Below are 16,453 nucleotides of genomic sequence, written 5' to 3' on the forward strand. Positions count from 1 at the left end.
TTCGATACGTAGGGGAACATTAACCAAAAACGGTATTGACTAGAAGTGACACAACACTTGTACAAAACTATAAAATAAAAATAAGCTAATCAGTACTTATCAGTTGTTTTTTTTAAGCCATGCACTTTTAAAGGTAATTAACTTTCGAAAATATATTCAAAAATTCAAACGAAATAATAAAAATAACTTTTAAAAATCAAACTAATATTAAAAATGAATTTATTTGTCTTTTATGATAAACTTAAATTAACCATTAATATACTTGAATAATAATTCTAAACTAGTTTGGCCTAGGCAAAACTAGTTTGGCGTAAAATCGGGTTTTGCCGGTAACACATATATGCTCTCCACATAAAAGCAGTAGTGCCTTCTCCCTGTACATCATACTTTTTCCATAGTGACATCGATGTCACTATAAATAATTTCTTATTAAAACTAAGATTTCTCTATCATTTGCGCATAGGAAAAAAAATCTTTGAATAAGGCCTAGCTTCTACTTCTTTTTCTATGTTTTACTTCTCCTTCGCCTTTATTTTTATTTTTTAAATTTATAATCTTTTTGTTTTTCTCCATCTTTAAATTCAGCTTTAAACAAAATCTTCCACATAAAACTCGTATACCTGTTATTTATGAAGATTTCGTTGTCATCAAATTACTTTAATAAAATTTTAAACTTTATACAATTCTTCTAAAGTAATTTCATGTAAACAGATCTTTTGCAAATAAAAACTAAAATAATATTTTTATAATCGTTGAAATAAAATACACTTCTGTATTCTTTCCGACATCAATGCATATAAGGTACAGCATGTGTTAAAGTACTAATATAGAGAGATAAATTAATAAAATTTAATAAATTGGGTAAATTTTACGTAGAAATTCTTGAATTTCGGTTATAATTAATGATATGTCACGTATAAGAATATATTGTTTTTGTCCCTTGTACAGTTATTAACATTTATATGATTTTTATATTATTTATTAGAATTTCGGAGAAATGTTTTATTATTTAAAGAAATTAAAGATTCTTGACCATAAATATTCCATGTCATATTATATTGGGTTCATATATAGGGCCTATATGGATTCCCCAGACTTCACTTGGAAGCACATTCATGTTCTAGAACCACGTTCTCGACGTTTAGGAATAACATCAAAAATGCCTAATTCTAGAGTACTGGCATTTCTGCTCATCTGTACTATTCTTATCGTAGCCCATAGTAAGAAATTTTAAGTAAATTACAGACTGGTCATATTTAATTAAGAATATGAAGCTTTTTGCTTTTGATTTAATGGGTAAACTTCACGTGTCCAGCTTTTTCACGAGGCCCGAATCCTCGACCGTTGGTCGTGGTTTTATGAAGAGATGACAATTAGGTTTTATATGGGAAATAAAATAATCATTAATAAATTATTTACATTTCCACTTAAATAATTAAATTTTTAACGCTAGCCATCAGGTATTATGGTTTATCACAAATTATACTCATTACATGTTGGCCTGACCCTCAATGGAATCGATTAATATAAGCGAAGGGGTGAGAAACGATGCTGAATTTCGTATTGCCATGATCAGATATGTCCGTGTAATTATGTAGGATCAACTTAATAGATTATGGTCATCTGAATGTTTTTCTTTGTCCAAGGGGATGCGATTTCGAATCCATATTGCACGGTGATATTACTCTATTTTAGTTTTTTAAATCTACCGGACTTGAATCCAGATTGACGCATTAACTGGCTTCTAGTCATGATTGAAATAAAATCGCTTAATAAATTGTTATTTACTGGTTAATAGGTAGAATTCTTTTTATATAATTAAAGAAATAACTGCTTAAGCGACTACTGGCTGGAACACGCCTACATCGATCTTTACATTTAGTATTCGAGTGTAATTTTTCGTTTACTTTTTTTACCCTATACATTCTTACGCCAGTTATCCCGTGTACTATTAGAACGTATAATGGGCATTTTTCATGCTTATCATAGGTATTTGTACGAATACAAAGAGAACAACTTGACCTGGTTCGATATGTGCGAGTGATAAGTCAAATAAACTTTTTGGGAGGGAGGTGATGTTTTAAAATAATTTTGAGTTCAAAATTACTCTTTTAATATAAGCTAATACCAATAGGAGTAACATTTTCGTTCAGTTTTATCTATTCGTCGTGTGACCAAAGCTCTGTCATATGTTTCTACCCCCTTTTGATTTTTGATTCTCTTTCTCATATACAATTAAAACAATACGTTCTATATTGGGGTATAAGTAAGTAAACAAGTTGTAGTAAACATCAAGTATTTTTGTGATTACGTACAGTACAGTACAATAGAGATCTAAAATAAAGAATAACTTTATTGCTCATACTTTGATGCACAATATCTTGGCTCAATGAAATGATAATTCTCTAGGATTATCAACTTTCAAAAGTGGCAGATAGTCTACAAAACGTACACGAAATATTTGATTTTCCGTTGTAATAGTAATAAAAATTATTGTATTGTTACATGCACCTATAAATTGTTAAATAGTGAATAAATGCTGTGACATTGATCACTTTTCAATTGATTTCGTTACCAATAACAAGTGATTTTATTATATAATTTATTATGGTAAATTTCAATACCATGTAAATTTTTGATCTTATAATCAACTGTGTGTTATAACCAACCAGTGGCCGAGTGGATTAAATCTCTAAACACTTGTAGTTGATGTTGGGTTCCCCACTCTCCAACAGCCTGCCCAGGTGGAGTTTTCTGTGTTTGCTTCACGTTTGTAAAATAGGGGCCAGTTTCACAGTAACGTTTTCCCCATAGGTATCCCCTTAGCCGGAATAAACCAACAAACATTCTTTTATAATTATAGTGTTAATTAAATTTGCATTAATATTTATTGCTTTTATATTCCTTTCAGGCGATTTCGATGAATTATACATCAAGTATATTGCTTCTTGCGTTGGAAATTTTACTGTAAAAGACTGTCTTGATAGTTGTGAATATTTGAACTATTGGTTTGGAGCGTGTCTTATAAGGTCTGGCGACTCAAACTATACATGCATATGCGCCATACACAGAGATTTAAACGTCGAATATTAATAATACATTTGATACTCTGTATTGAGTTATGTAATTGTGTATATCTGTGTTATATATGAATTAATAAAGCTAGTTAAAAACCAACTCTACCCACTAGTGTCCGAGTTTATGAAACCTCTGAACACCGATAGATTGGTCTTGGGTTCTGACCTGTCCAACGACGTAGAGGCATTGAGTTTTCTCAGGTGTCTCACACCTGAATGATGGTCAGTTTCATATTGAAACCTCACCCGTGAGACTTTTTTCCTTACTGCCCGTCCGCGAGTTGCGTTACCATATCTCCCCATAAAATGACAATCGCAGTGGAATGTATTCGACATGTTTCGGAATCTGCAGATTTAATGGACAGGAAACTTTCCTTAAAAAGTTTTTCAGTTGTGCTGTTCGATAAATACAGTCGAATCGCCAATATATCATTCATAAACAATGGCCACTTTTTCAGAAAAGATTTTAAACAAAAACGTGTAAACAGAATAATCTTAAATCAACGTCAAAATTTTTATGTTTACAGTCACTGGACGTTCGAAGTTAGTTAAGATACGTTTAAAATTGAAACGCTATTTCTATTGTGACGCTAGTAAGCTGCTGATTCTGAGTGTTGTTAAATCGTTATTAAGATAATGTAGCAGAATTTCTATAATCGTCGCTGTAAAAAACTTTATTTTCTGTTAACACGAATTAATCTGAGAAAACGAAAGTCGTACGTGTAGGAAATTTCCGTTTTAGGCAAGTTTTACTGTATTTAACTCCTGTTTTCGTTTCCATATATTTCTGTATATTACATTAATCAAATGGTTCCTTTAAAGTTTGCACGTCGACGTGTTTTTGTTCGTTTACTACGACTTTCATCGATGTCTAGTAGCAATCCGTACGTCTCTGTCTATTTTTTTTTTTTTTTTTTTTTTTTTTTTTCGCAAATAAACGCTTTGTTTGCGTGTGACAAATTTTTGCGGCTGCGATTGTTCAAAATGTCCAGTGTAATCGAGCGGAAAACGTGCATTAAATCTTGTTTTCACCTCATAATTACTACTACACACACGTTGGAAATGTTACAAAAAGCCTTCGTTAAAGATTATCTATCAGAAACAGAAGGTTTTGAATGGTACGAGTTGTTGGAAGAAGGCAGAGATCGCATGAAAAATGAACCGTACTTCGGTAGACCATCCACTTCGACCAGGGCCGGATTATCGAATAGGCAAAGTAGGCAAATGTCTAGGGCTCGTAATCCGGAGGGGCCCGGCTTCAGTGCAGAAGACTGCTCTGTTTCGAATTCGAAATTCGATAGGACAGAAAAGGCTGTATTTAACAATTCTTACTAGGCTCCGCTCGACTAGCCATTACCTAAAAAAAAAAAAAAAGGTCAACAGCCACCCGTGCGTCAGAAGTAATGTACGCCACGGGATCTCTCGCGCCATCTACAAATATTCCTACGGCCGCGTCTCGTGGTAGTACTGATGTATGGATGGTTATGGGTTATGATTTATTTTCTAAATCTACACCTATACGTCGCGACATCGCATATTCGATATAGCGTTCAAGTTGCTCGAGTGCGAAGATATTACAATTCAACAGTGTTTTATAAAAGAGTTAAAAAGTTATGGGTGACACTACGATATCCGCACCGGGTGTCACCCATACTAGCTACGCTAATGTCACTTTATATAAGATTTGGATTAATGTTACCTTAGGATCCAAAATGGCGGCGGTGGGATTTTTTTCCCTACTTCGGAGACTACTACGGGAAAAAAATTTTCCCTAGAGTCGTGACGTCGACGCCGTTGAGAATTTTTGCCCGTTCGGTTTCGACCCTGCGTTCGACGTGGCCGAGTTTCCTGTAACCTCGAAACGGACGGTAGTGTGTATTTGCGACGGTAGAGGGAGCTTTTTCGTAGCGTCGTGCGAGAGTAAAATCGGCGGGAAATACGTAGGGGTGTTACGAACGAATATGCAAATGCATGATCTACGACGTGATTCTGTTCCTTTCCGGGCAATTTTATGCAAATCGACTAGTTTCCAGTTGGAATCGTTTGCTGTAGTGTTGCGACGAATTGCGTATTGGAATAATTGCTGTTTTATTTCGTTACGATATTTCATTCTCGCACAATTTATTATCGGTAAACGTATAGTTTATTTGCAATTGTTCGATAATGAGTAGTTTTGCAGATTTGAGTCGCAACGACAAATTTTGGTCGAAATGCACCACCCGTGATTTCTCCATATTAATTGAAGACGACTTTTTGGAACCAGGTTTGCCTCCCAGTATCGATAACGCATTGAAATTTGCTGTAAAATTAGGCATACAGCCGACCGAGTCCGTTTGCATTCATTGCGATTCTTTATGCAAATTTACTATCGGAGTAATAGAGAAAGCTGTTTCTTGCGATGTAGTAAGTGCGTAACGAAGACCTCTGCCTTTGATGGAACATTTAAAAGTAAATTTGGCCACATTTCTTGGAGTTGCATTCTGTCGTTTATATGGCACTAACTATGTCTGGAATGTACGGCGACGACCTCGGCGATTGCGGCGGGCAAATCCAGAAAAACGGGAGTCGATCGGTCCAATCACATACGGTTGGTATTGCTTATAGCTTTGAGTAATTTGACATCGTTTAAAAAAGGAGTGCCGAATAAAACTGTGGAAATCGACGAGACCGTAATATGTAAAAGAAAGTACGAGAAAGGGCGTATATTTAAAAATACGTTCGGAAAGGAAAAAAAGATAGGAAGAAGCAGGCAACCACCATCGAAAAGTGAGTAAAAAAAATTTTTTTTTTTTTGTTTATTTCGGTTAATATCCGCGGAGTGTGCAGAGAAATTCAAGATGGCGGCCGGAAACGCAGCCATCTTGAATCGAGGGAAAATTTTTTTCCCCGTCGCAGTCTCCAACGTAGGGAAAAATTTCCCCCGCCGCCATTTTGGATCCTAGGGTAACATTAACCAAGATTTGTTTAGATGCAACTTATTTAAATGGGGCCCCAATTTAAATTTTGTCTAGGGCCCGCTAGAGGCTTAATCCGGCGCTGACTTCGACTGATGACCAACACGTCGCTAGAGTCGAACCGCCAATCGGTGATTTGTTGCACGTTGATGGTCATTAAACAATTAGGGACATTTTCGGATGCTCTCGTAACATCTGGGTCTTTAGTTCCTGAGAGAGATCTTTGTCTCTCCTATGACTATATAGCTGACTAACAAAACGGCTCATCCTGACATCCCGTCAGATAGTCCAAATACTTATTCTCCATTGGAAGATAGTTTCTGTATAAAAAGAGTTTACGCACCAAACTCCGGGCGCATTCTACCGTAATCGCCATCTATCTTAAATTTGTGCCTGGTCTCCTTCTGATCTCCATACAAGCCCTCATACGAACTCCATGGAATGAATTAATTATTCAGAGGCATTATATTTAAATAATATTGTGAACTCTCTCTCTCGGTTCTAAAGGTATAAGTTATCTAGATTCGATTTATAATACTTTGAAATTAAAGTTTACCTAGGGAACCCCAATGGCCGCGCTTCCGGTAATCTCGACGGCAGGTGATGTTAGAAATTCGGTGTAGGTGGCGCAATTTTTAAATAACATTATCGTATGCAAATTTTTTGTTTTTCGTGACGGCTCGACTGCTGCGAGTGGTTTTTTTTTCACCAGTTAAACAATTTTGAAGAGAAAATGCTTTCTGCTATTTTTAATAGTAAATAGGTAAGTTTTTATTCCGTCTACTTTTCGTGATGCAACGTGCAGCAAATTTAATAATTCTATCGTATTCGTTATTGTTGTAAGAAGTTTTTTTTTTGTTGACAAAATGGAAACTGCATACATTAATTCTGAAAATTTTTGGATTAATCGCACCTCCGGTCGTTTCTTTAGATTAATGTACTCTGGTTTCGATGATTTGGCAATAGATAAGAAAATACCTAGTGTTGTGAAATTTGCAATATTCTCGAATTTGCAACATGTAGAAGAGGTATGCGACAAATGTGGGAAACGTCGTAAATTAATGTATAGAGCAGATAAAAACTTTGTATCGATGCGATGTAATGTTTGCAAGACGAATTATTCAGCTTTCCAAGGAACCTTTAAAGGGAAATGTGGTCGTTTGTCGTGGGAGAGTATTTTGTCATTTATCTGGCACCTACTGTGTTTAGAGTGTTCGCTAACTGTTGCTGCTGGAGCTTCGGGAATCTCCAAAAAAACACCAGTCGACTGGGCAAACTTTTTACGTTTTGTTATGATGGTTTCCATTAATAACCTATGTACTTTTAAGATTGGCGGGATAAATGAAGTTGTGGAAATAGACGAAACAGCAATTGCAAAGAGAAAATACGAGAAAGGTAGAAAATTGAAGGGGACGAGGTGGGTTGTAGGAGGTGTGTGCAGAGAAGGGTCCGGAATCGAGCCGAAATGAAAAGAACCGGAGTCCGTTCCAGCTGCTACACAAAGCGACGAGTGTAAGAAGGGGAAAAAAAGTAAGGCACATTCGTGTGGTAAAACTAAAAAACGTGTAAAAATATCAAGTAAAAAGAGAAACATCAGCGATAGGGATCGCAAATCAAGGAAAAGCGAGAAGAAACGGAAAGGAAATGTATGACAGAGCGTCAAACACGTGAGTAACAGTTTGTTTTATATTTCATAGCTAGCTGAACTTGCAAAATAATCTTAAAACATTTATTTTTTACTAATGTAATTACTATTTTTTCAAAAAATTATACATACTAATGTGCATAATTTTTTGAACGTAGTACGCGTGCGTAGTACAGCAAACAAAATGGCGACCGGAAGTGCGGCCATTGGGGTTCCCTAGGTAAACTTTAACCTACTTTGACTTACGTATCCAGATTTTTGTAGTTATTATAGTTTCATTTATTAAATTCTTTTATTATTTGTTAACTTCTTCTCTAATTTTTTGATTAAGTACGGACATTTAATTTGTTATAAACAAACCTTACCATAACTCCTCCCCACTCGATATTTAAAGCCCGCCTTCTAGGATTTATTTTATAACTTATATCGCGAGTTACAACGCAATAGAAAAACAATAGTTCTAACTAGTGTCAGGAATCCTGACGGAGACGAAAATTTTGCGATTTTATTGTCTCCAACATCTTTAACTTATTAAAAAGCCAGTAACAAAGTGAGCAGGATTTACCATCCTGTAGCCGATTAAGTGGTATACAAACATTATATACTCTTGGTTCCTCACAGTTAAACAACACCTGGTAGCTTTATGTTCTCTCTTTTGTTTGTATGCTCATACAAATAATTTGTTTTTCTTGGTAAGAACATACGAATATAAACTAAACAAGCCAATCTTTCAATGGCCCTAATAATTGATTCTCTACTTCTCAAACTGTATATTAAAAACACGGTTTTAATTAAAAACTTGGAAAATCTATTGAAGCTGAAGACAAATGTTTTCTTTTGCATGCTGAAAGTTATTTTTTTTTTATTTAAGGGTAGAGTGATTTTCCCGTTTCTACAAGTTAACACGATAGATTAACACGAATGCTTTGTTTAATGCAGATCTAAGTTGTGTGTAATACGAAAATTCTTTATACTTCGACTTCAATAGTCTGGAATATAAGTATTGTTTATACTCGAACGTCGATAATGATGAATTCTAGCATTCTTTACACTTGAATCTTGGTAGTGAGAAATATCAGCATTCGTTACACTGGAACCTCATCTTTTTTTGAACAGACATTTTTTATTTTTATCTTACTGAAACCGTTCTCCAGAACCCCATGGACAAGCCGTGTTCCGTTTATACACATAGACCCGTATAGGTACTGTACGTGTGCGGAATCACCCTCTTTGAAGCTTAATAATTACTCTGCTTTTTTCGCAAATTTCTGAAAGTTTGCAGAGAAGTTAAGGAGGATTGATGATATTAAATTTTCCTGTTTAATGATCGAGAAAGTGGAGGGATAAAGCGAGTCGTGTGTCATATCTAGAGTATGGTCGAACTTAATGAAGATTTCACTCGTTATCAGCATTTACAATTTGTTATAAAATCCAACCCTACGGTGGATTTTATAACAAATTGTAAATGCTGAGGGTAGGCCTTAAAGTTAAAGCTTTCTGCCAAATTATAATAGTTAAAAATATAAAAAATTTGTTTTAATGAAATAGCGTAATAGATGACGCCACGAAATATTGCCGGTAAAGTTAAGCAACTCGTTTGTGGATATTTTTTGTAATTACTTGTATTTCTTTCTTCTGGTAATCTTCAAGTTTAAATATTTACCTAAATTACACAGTGGAAGCAAACCTACCAAGCAACAAAAATATTTTCACAGATTTTCACAGATTTTACTGTACATTTTATTCAGACTTAAAAAGTCAGCCATGGAATAAATGTTGATACAAATTACCATTTGCATGCAATATATACAACGGATATTTTTCTAATCAGCGGCAACATCAATATTATCATTCGAACTATAATCCACAACCACAGTCCACAACCAAATTACTTTAATAAAATTTTAGCATTGTAAAATTCTACTGAAGTAATTTGATGTAAATGGCTTCTTTGCAAATAAAGACTAAAATTATGTTTTTACAATCGTTGAAATAAAATAAGCTCCTGTATTCTTTACCTACATCGATGCATATAACCAACAATATATATTAAAGTGCAAATATAAAATATAAATTAATAAAATTTAATAAATTGGGTAAATTTTACATAGTAATTCTTGAATTTCAGTTATAATTAATGATATATGTCACGTATATAAATATATTGTTTTTCTCCCTTGTACAGTGATTAAAATTTATATCATTTTTATATTATTTACGCCTATTTCAGAGAAATGTTTTATTATTTAAAGTAATTAAACATGGTTGGCCATGTTTTAAATATTCCACGTCCTATTACATTGTGTACATATGTATATATATATATATTTTTTTTTTTTCAACCTTCACTTGGAAGCACATTCATAGTGTAGAGCAGGCATGTCAAACTCATACGATATTACGGGCCACATGATCTATTTTGTATAAGTCGGGGGCCGCATGTTTTCAATGTTCAAAAAATTAATAAAATACGATTTTTAGTATGATTATATTATGTATTTATTAGACTCAATATATTGTATATTATACGTACATAGACATTTTATATTTCATATTATTTTTTAAACTTAAAAATATTTTATATTTTTTATAAAAAACAAAAGTTATAATAAGAAATATACAAAATCGCAGTTTAATATTACTTTTTAGAAGATATTTGACAACGTTTTTCACAAAGCGAGTCATCAAATTTGGTTGAATATATTCAGCTGATGCAATTTTTAAAATTGATAATAAATGTCGATCGGTTAATCTCGACCTTTCTGAATTTTTGTTATTTTTTATTAAAGAAAATAGTTGCTGGCATAAATAAGTGCTATATAGTACTATATTTGTTCCAGCAACTACCATGCTTAGTTGCTGGAAAAGCCGTATTTAAATGAACTGTCTTAAAGCGAGGTGATTATTTCCCATAAAATCAATGCTATAACTTAAAGTTACGTCCCGAAATCAGTTTGTATTCTGTCGTAGCAGACTTTGAGCCACTGTACTCCTTACACCATTAAGAAAAACTACAGAGTTCTGGTATTGGAAATGAAGAAATTATGTACTTAATAAATAAAACCCGATAGTTATTTCAAGTACCAAACGAATACCCAGTTTTTCTATCAGGCTACAAGTCTGAATAATTAGTGGTGGAAAATCCAATTAAGTTTCTGGAACTGGAACTCTTAGAACTAATCCGAGTGAGGAACAGTTTCGTTGGAACCGTTAAGCTAGACGATTCCTCGGAACCGTTATGTCTCATTAGAATTCCTTAGTCTTTTGGACTAGACTAGTGATTCCCATACTTTTCGAGCAACCGCTGCTATACTTCCATAACCTTGTACCCAAGCTCCCAATCCTTTTTCCCGTCTATGGTCACCGTTCAGTCAGGACCCAGCCTCCAACGCCCGCTGCCGCACCTTGCTTCTTTTCGATTCCCTAGTTTTTTTGAAACAACTAGAGCCCACTTTGGGAACCACTGAACTAGATGGCCCTCGTCGGTTTTATAGAATATATATAGAATATTTGTGTCTCTGTTCTTAGCTTTTTATTTTATCTGCTCAGAATTATTCTTGCTTAACTCGGACTCTGAGGAAAATATAGACTACAATGAGACCTGGACACCCCATTCCTCCTCTGATTTCTTCTCACCTTGTTAACTCTTAAACCCTTTTGTCTGATATGCAAAACAAAGCCCTTTTTCTTAACTTTTCGTGTCGTGACGTGTAACGACACAATTATTGTATTTAACAAGAGACTATATTAAAGTTACTTACGCCTCCATTGACTAATTTGTCTAACGCAGCCCCAAATTAGCTTATAGTACAGACGACGTCGACACGTCTGCAAGATACCTGGGCCCCGTGTGCTTTAAGGTGCCCATCATAGGAAAAAATTAAAAAATCGTGTTTTCTGATTACTTCTTCCTCTTTCTTTAATGCTTGATGCAAATTTCCTACATGATTGTATGAAATCCATATTTAAGTGGAACGTTTTTGGCTATTTCAAGTAATGATACTGAGTATATTGAAAGTAGTGACCTTGCTTTATGTCTGTGAAGATATCCATTTACAAACGTTTAAACTAAACGTTTTTAGAAAAATTGAAAATTTTGGTTGGATTGATGGTAGAAGGCAACACAATGTGCCAAGTGGGTGCCTGCCAGGAAGCCTTTCTACAAGAAACGTCTTCATTTAGGTATCAGACACGGGAAGAAAACTCGGAAAACTCCACGTGCTCGTTTGTCAGGTCACTGTCCTCGGCTAGTGTTCAATGGAGTTATTCACACAGCCATTCAATTCGATAATAAATCACTGATAGTAAACAGTAGTTTTGGCTATGATATAATTATTACTCGATTTATTACGTTAAAATTACAAAATATGATTATTTTTATTGAACAATTTAATTTTATAGATTACTAGCTTTACCCGCGGATTTTGCTATTTACATTCGATATTTCAACAGCCGTAGTAATTGTTATTTAACACCTACCGCTGAGAATGATGAGAATTGCTGAGAATCAAACGAACTGTTTTTAATTTGATCAATTTTCTGGAACGTTTACAATCGTTCTATAATCGAACCAATATGCAATAACAAATTCGAGTTTAAAACGATTCGAACATTTGGTTAAAAAAAATCGAAATATATAAAAATATTTATAACAATGTCTGAAATGTTATCAATTTAGTACACTTGAGTACTCAATGAAGACTAAACGTAATTAAAAACAAAAAAATCGCATCTAAAATAGGACAGTAGAAGCCGTTCTTCAGGTTAATGCTCTCCCTCTCCCCCTGCGGGGGGAATTTCGAAAAATCCCTTCTTAGTGTGCGTTTTCATGACGTACCCTAACTGTGTACCAAATTTCATCTCTAGGTTCTGGAACTTTCTAGAAAAAACTGGAACATTCTCATTGAAGCATCACACATTTTCGAAGTCAACCACTTTCCCACTTTCAACCCCCATATCTCCCACACCCTTATAGCTATCGAGACGCAACCACCATAGTGCACGATGGGAGACTCGGGGCTATTACCACACACAAACACCATTCATGTGCGATGTGTAGTTTTGGCTGCAGAGTGAAATATAGGCACAAAACTCGTCCATTTGTATATTATATATATATAGATAAATAATAAAGTTATAAATTTATAAGTAAACTTGCGGTGGTGCGTTGTCTGATTAATATTCCTGGATTTTTGCAAATGGAGGATGAGAAGCTTGCAATTTTCATAGTTACTTAACACTGAGTGATTGCATGCATTCCAACAGCAAATACAGACTAAATCGTATCCACTTCCTCTAGTGAAGAATCCTCTCCAGTATGAACGAACGTGATCAACTATATAATTATATAAAAAATCATTAAATTATGTTTGAAAATAAAGTATTATTTGTGATTTTTTGACAGGATATATTACTTACGCCTCCATGGACTAATTTGGCGCATGCAGGCATAATGTAGCGTATTGTACAGACGACGTCCACACGCTTGCATTCGTTAGCATTGGTATTCTAAAAAGAAGAATGAAATTTCTCTTATACTTTATCTAATATGCCACGTTAAGTAAGAAATATGTTAAGTGTTACTTCATTTTTTAGTTATATTCCAATGATATGTCACTTTCAAACACCAAAACTTATGCTTACAGTCATTGATTAAGGTAGCAGACCCATAAATTCACCTCCATATGCACCTATAAGTCATAAAATATGATATATTGCAAGTGTTCTTTAACTGGATCACACAGGTTCAACAAGGGAGAAGAGAACCACAACTATGTTCCTTGGGTACACACGTGTATAAGAAAACTTTGATTTTGAAGTTTAGGATTGTATGGATTAAGGCAACGCAACACATAGTCGATCTGCCAAAGGGAAATATGCTTTTCAGAAAGACTGTCTATGCGAAATTGGCCCCTATTTAGGAGTTAGACCCTAAAGAAAACCCGAAAAAACTGCCCATAAGTCAGAAGCGAACCCGCGATAAAATACCGTGTTCGATGGGTTTAATACCACTGATGGGCGCTAATTCTTTCGTTAATTCGAACTCGGGTAATTCGAGTTTCCTTTTAATCCTAACTGGACGTTAGTCCTCGTGTTACTCATATTTGAATCAATGTAAAATTCACTCGTTAATTCGAACTCGATTGTGCGCTCTCCTCGTTATTAGAATTAAGAGCGCGTGTTAGTAGATTAACATGTTCTTCCCACTTTTGAAACTTAATGATTAAATTTAAACTTAATAAATTAATTTTTAAAAAATACGCAAAATAAATCACAATTTAAAAACATTTTAAATCAGTTGGCATACGATTAGGATGGTTTCCGGTGGCCCTGTGGCATGGCTTCTCGTGACTTTTTTCGTTTATTCCATCGAATTTTACTACTATATTCACTACTTGATTAAGCATTAATCTTCTTGCCAAGTGTCTTGTTCAGTTCATTTATGTTTGTTCTGCAACATTCAGAAATGGTGTCGCTTTAATTCAAACTGTTTAGGACGTCCCTCTGAGTTCGAATTAACAAGAGCTTATAGTATTTCGAATATACTCTAATCATTGAGGCAAGTACTACTCTCACTTAATTAATTAATTGTAACAAACGAGAAAGTATCTGTCGGTTACATTACGCCTTACTTAAATATATTCCTACCGTGTGTTATATATAGAAGCAAAAAAACAAATAAAATAAAAAAAATGTCCACGAATTCTGTAAAACCATTGTTCTTTTTCTTCCTTCGACAGAATCTTCGTCGTTGATAGATGAATATTCGCATTGCAAATATGACTTATGTGGACTTCAATCACATCGAATTACACAAATGTCATTCGAGAACTTCCAATATAATTCCAGAACATTACCAAATATGTTAAATTATAACTGTTTTTTTCTTCACGACTAGGTGTATTAATAGACACAAGGCTTTCTTACATCTCATTTATTTCTGAATCTTTTATAGGCCGATACGCGCTTCGGGCAAAGGCCCCTCATCCGTCGGATACACATAAACAGAAAAAAACAAATGAAGAAGACACGGTCTCGGAATACATATAATAAATTATAACTTTTAAACAATTTAAAAATTGTTCTTGAAACATACGTATATGTAGAAAGTATGGTGTTAGCTATGAGAATATTTTATTTTATTATTAGCTGGGTCCTATTTAGGCGTTACAGACGTGGAGACAACCTGAAAAATTTTTTACAGTAGAGGCGCGAACCCACCACTAACAAACTATCAGTAGCGAGGTTGAGACTGAAGTTTTAAACCCGAAAACGTGTACGTCGGACGTTCAGCGCCGCTTTCCTGTAAGGCTAAAAGTTTGACAATGGCGTTTGGAAAGTCAGTGGAATCGTGCTCGACGTTCCAAACGCCATTGTCAAACTTCTAGGCTTATAGGAAAGCGGCGCTGAACGTCCGACGTACACGTTTTCGCGTTTAAAACTTCGGCCTCAACCTTGCTAGTGTTTAATGGTTTTATCCCTTCGAATTTTGCTAGTAAATAAGATCGAAATTACACCAAAGTAACTGAAATATTTACAATATAATGACTGTTTGGTATATTTTTATTATGTAAATTCATTTACAGGTTCATTCTAGTTATGCATGACTATTATTATTTAATTGAAAAAGAAGGTATGAGAAGTTTACACACGGCGTCATCTTTTAAATTTGCATAAAAGCATCTGTTCCAACAGCATTTATCGTGTAAGTTTCTTCCAATTTCTTCAAGAAAGAATGCAAAGTTATATAGACGATAGGAACTGTCTGTAAAATTACGTTAAAAAATGAATAAACTAATCGAAAATTTATTTATAATATTATAGCTTTAATAAGAGGCAAGATAAATGAACTTACAACCCCATTTTTCAAGTTTCTCCCTGCATGCTGTCACTATTCTATCATACAGATCACGTCTGCATGCACGTATTCGATGATCCGTAGCTTCTATAAGAAACAATAAGAAGAAAATAATTAAATATAAATAAAAATTATGTATTAACAATCTAGTAGAAAATTATTCAGCTACCGACTTTTCTGCTAATAACTTATCTATGTATCGAGTTCGATTTCATCGCGTGTGCGAGTTATACGCAAGAAATTACAGTAAATAACTAATTATGTAATTTTCCTCTAGTAGTTTTATCTTCTGGACCACTTGTAAGAATTAAGGAAGTGGTTCATGTGTAATCGAATTGTAGTGTACATTTTTAATAATCAATATAAACTCTGTGAGTAAATTATTAGAATTTTACTGTAAACTAATCTATCTCTTGTTTAAAATCCTAAAAACAAAATACGATGTGTAAAATGCTAAATAATATACAAATAACAATGATAATGACATGCTGTCGTACGCAATCATCAAGTTTTCGATTTCATTTTAACGATTTTTTAAACTCTTTCCTCCCTATTAAGATAGCCTTTTTTAGCAAGCCCATTATGGGTTTGCCAGTCCCACAATGGTGATAGACGAGGCTGACACATCCAAACGGATCACCCCGAACAATTTCTGGGGATTTTTCCACCCGTCTGAATCCCCAGAGCGGTAGGCTGCCACCTTAACCGCTCGGTCATTCGTCCGTCTCATCTTAACAATTAATATAAAAAATCATTAATTAAAAGTTAATTATACACTTTACTTACCATTCCTTACAACGAAAATTAAACCAATGACTATAATAAACAGTAAATTTCTTAGAAACTTCATTTTTTCCAGCATAAATCCCTGTTTGCAGTCTTGCTAACAGTAGAAATCGTGAGTTTCATTCACTTATAT

The 16,453-nt window shown here is 34.4% G+C and overlaps 2 long non-coding RNA genes across 2 annotated transcripts; both read right to left on the bottom strand.

Moving 5' to 3' along the window:
* Positions 1-12,871: 12,871 nt before the first annotated feature.
* LOC136981870 (uncharacterized) lies at positions 12,872-14,443 on the bottom strand. Its single transcript, XR_010881797.1, has 3 exons — positions 14,325-14,443; positions 13,095-13,184; positions 12,872-13,011 (listed from the first exon to the last, which is right to left on the bottom strand). It is a non-coding gene; the product is annotated as an uncharacterized lncRNA (long non-coding RNA).
* Positions 14,444-15,221: 778 nt separating this feature from the next.
* LOC136981864 (uncharacterized) lies at positions 15,222-16,453 on the bottom strand. Its single transcript, XR_010881793.1, has 3 exons — positions 16,321-16,453; positions 15,532-15,621; positions 15,222-15,441 (listed from the first exon to the last, which is right to left on the bottom strand). It is a non-coding gene; the product is annotated as an uncharacterized lncRNA (long non-coding RNA).

Source organism: Centruroides vittatus, unplaced genomic scaffold (genome assembly GCF_030686945.1).
Source record: "Centruroides vittatus isolate TY-2023 unplaced genomic scaffold, ASM3068694v2 contig_799, whole genome shotgun sequence".
In the NCBI taxonomy this organism is placed as follows: domain Eukaryota; kingdom Metazoa; phylum Arthropoda; class Arachnida; order Scorpiones; family Buthidae; genus Centruroides; species Centruroides vittatus.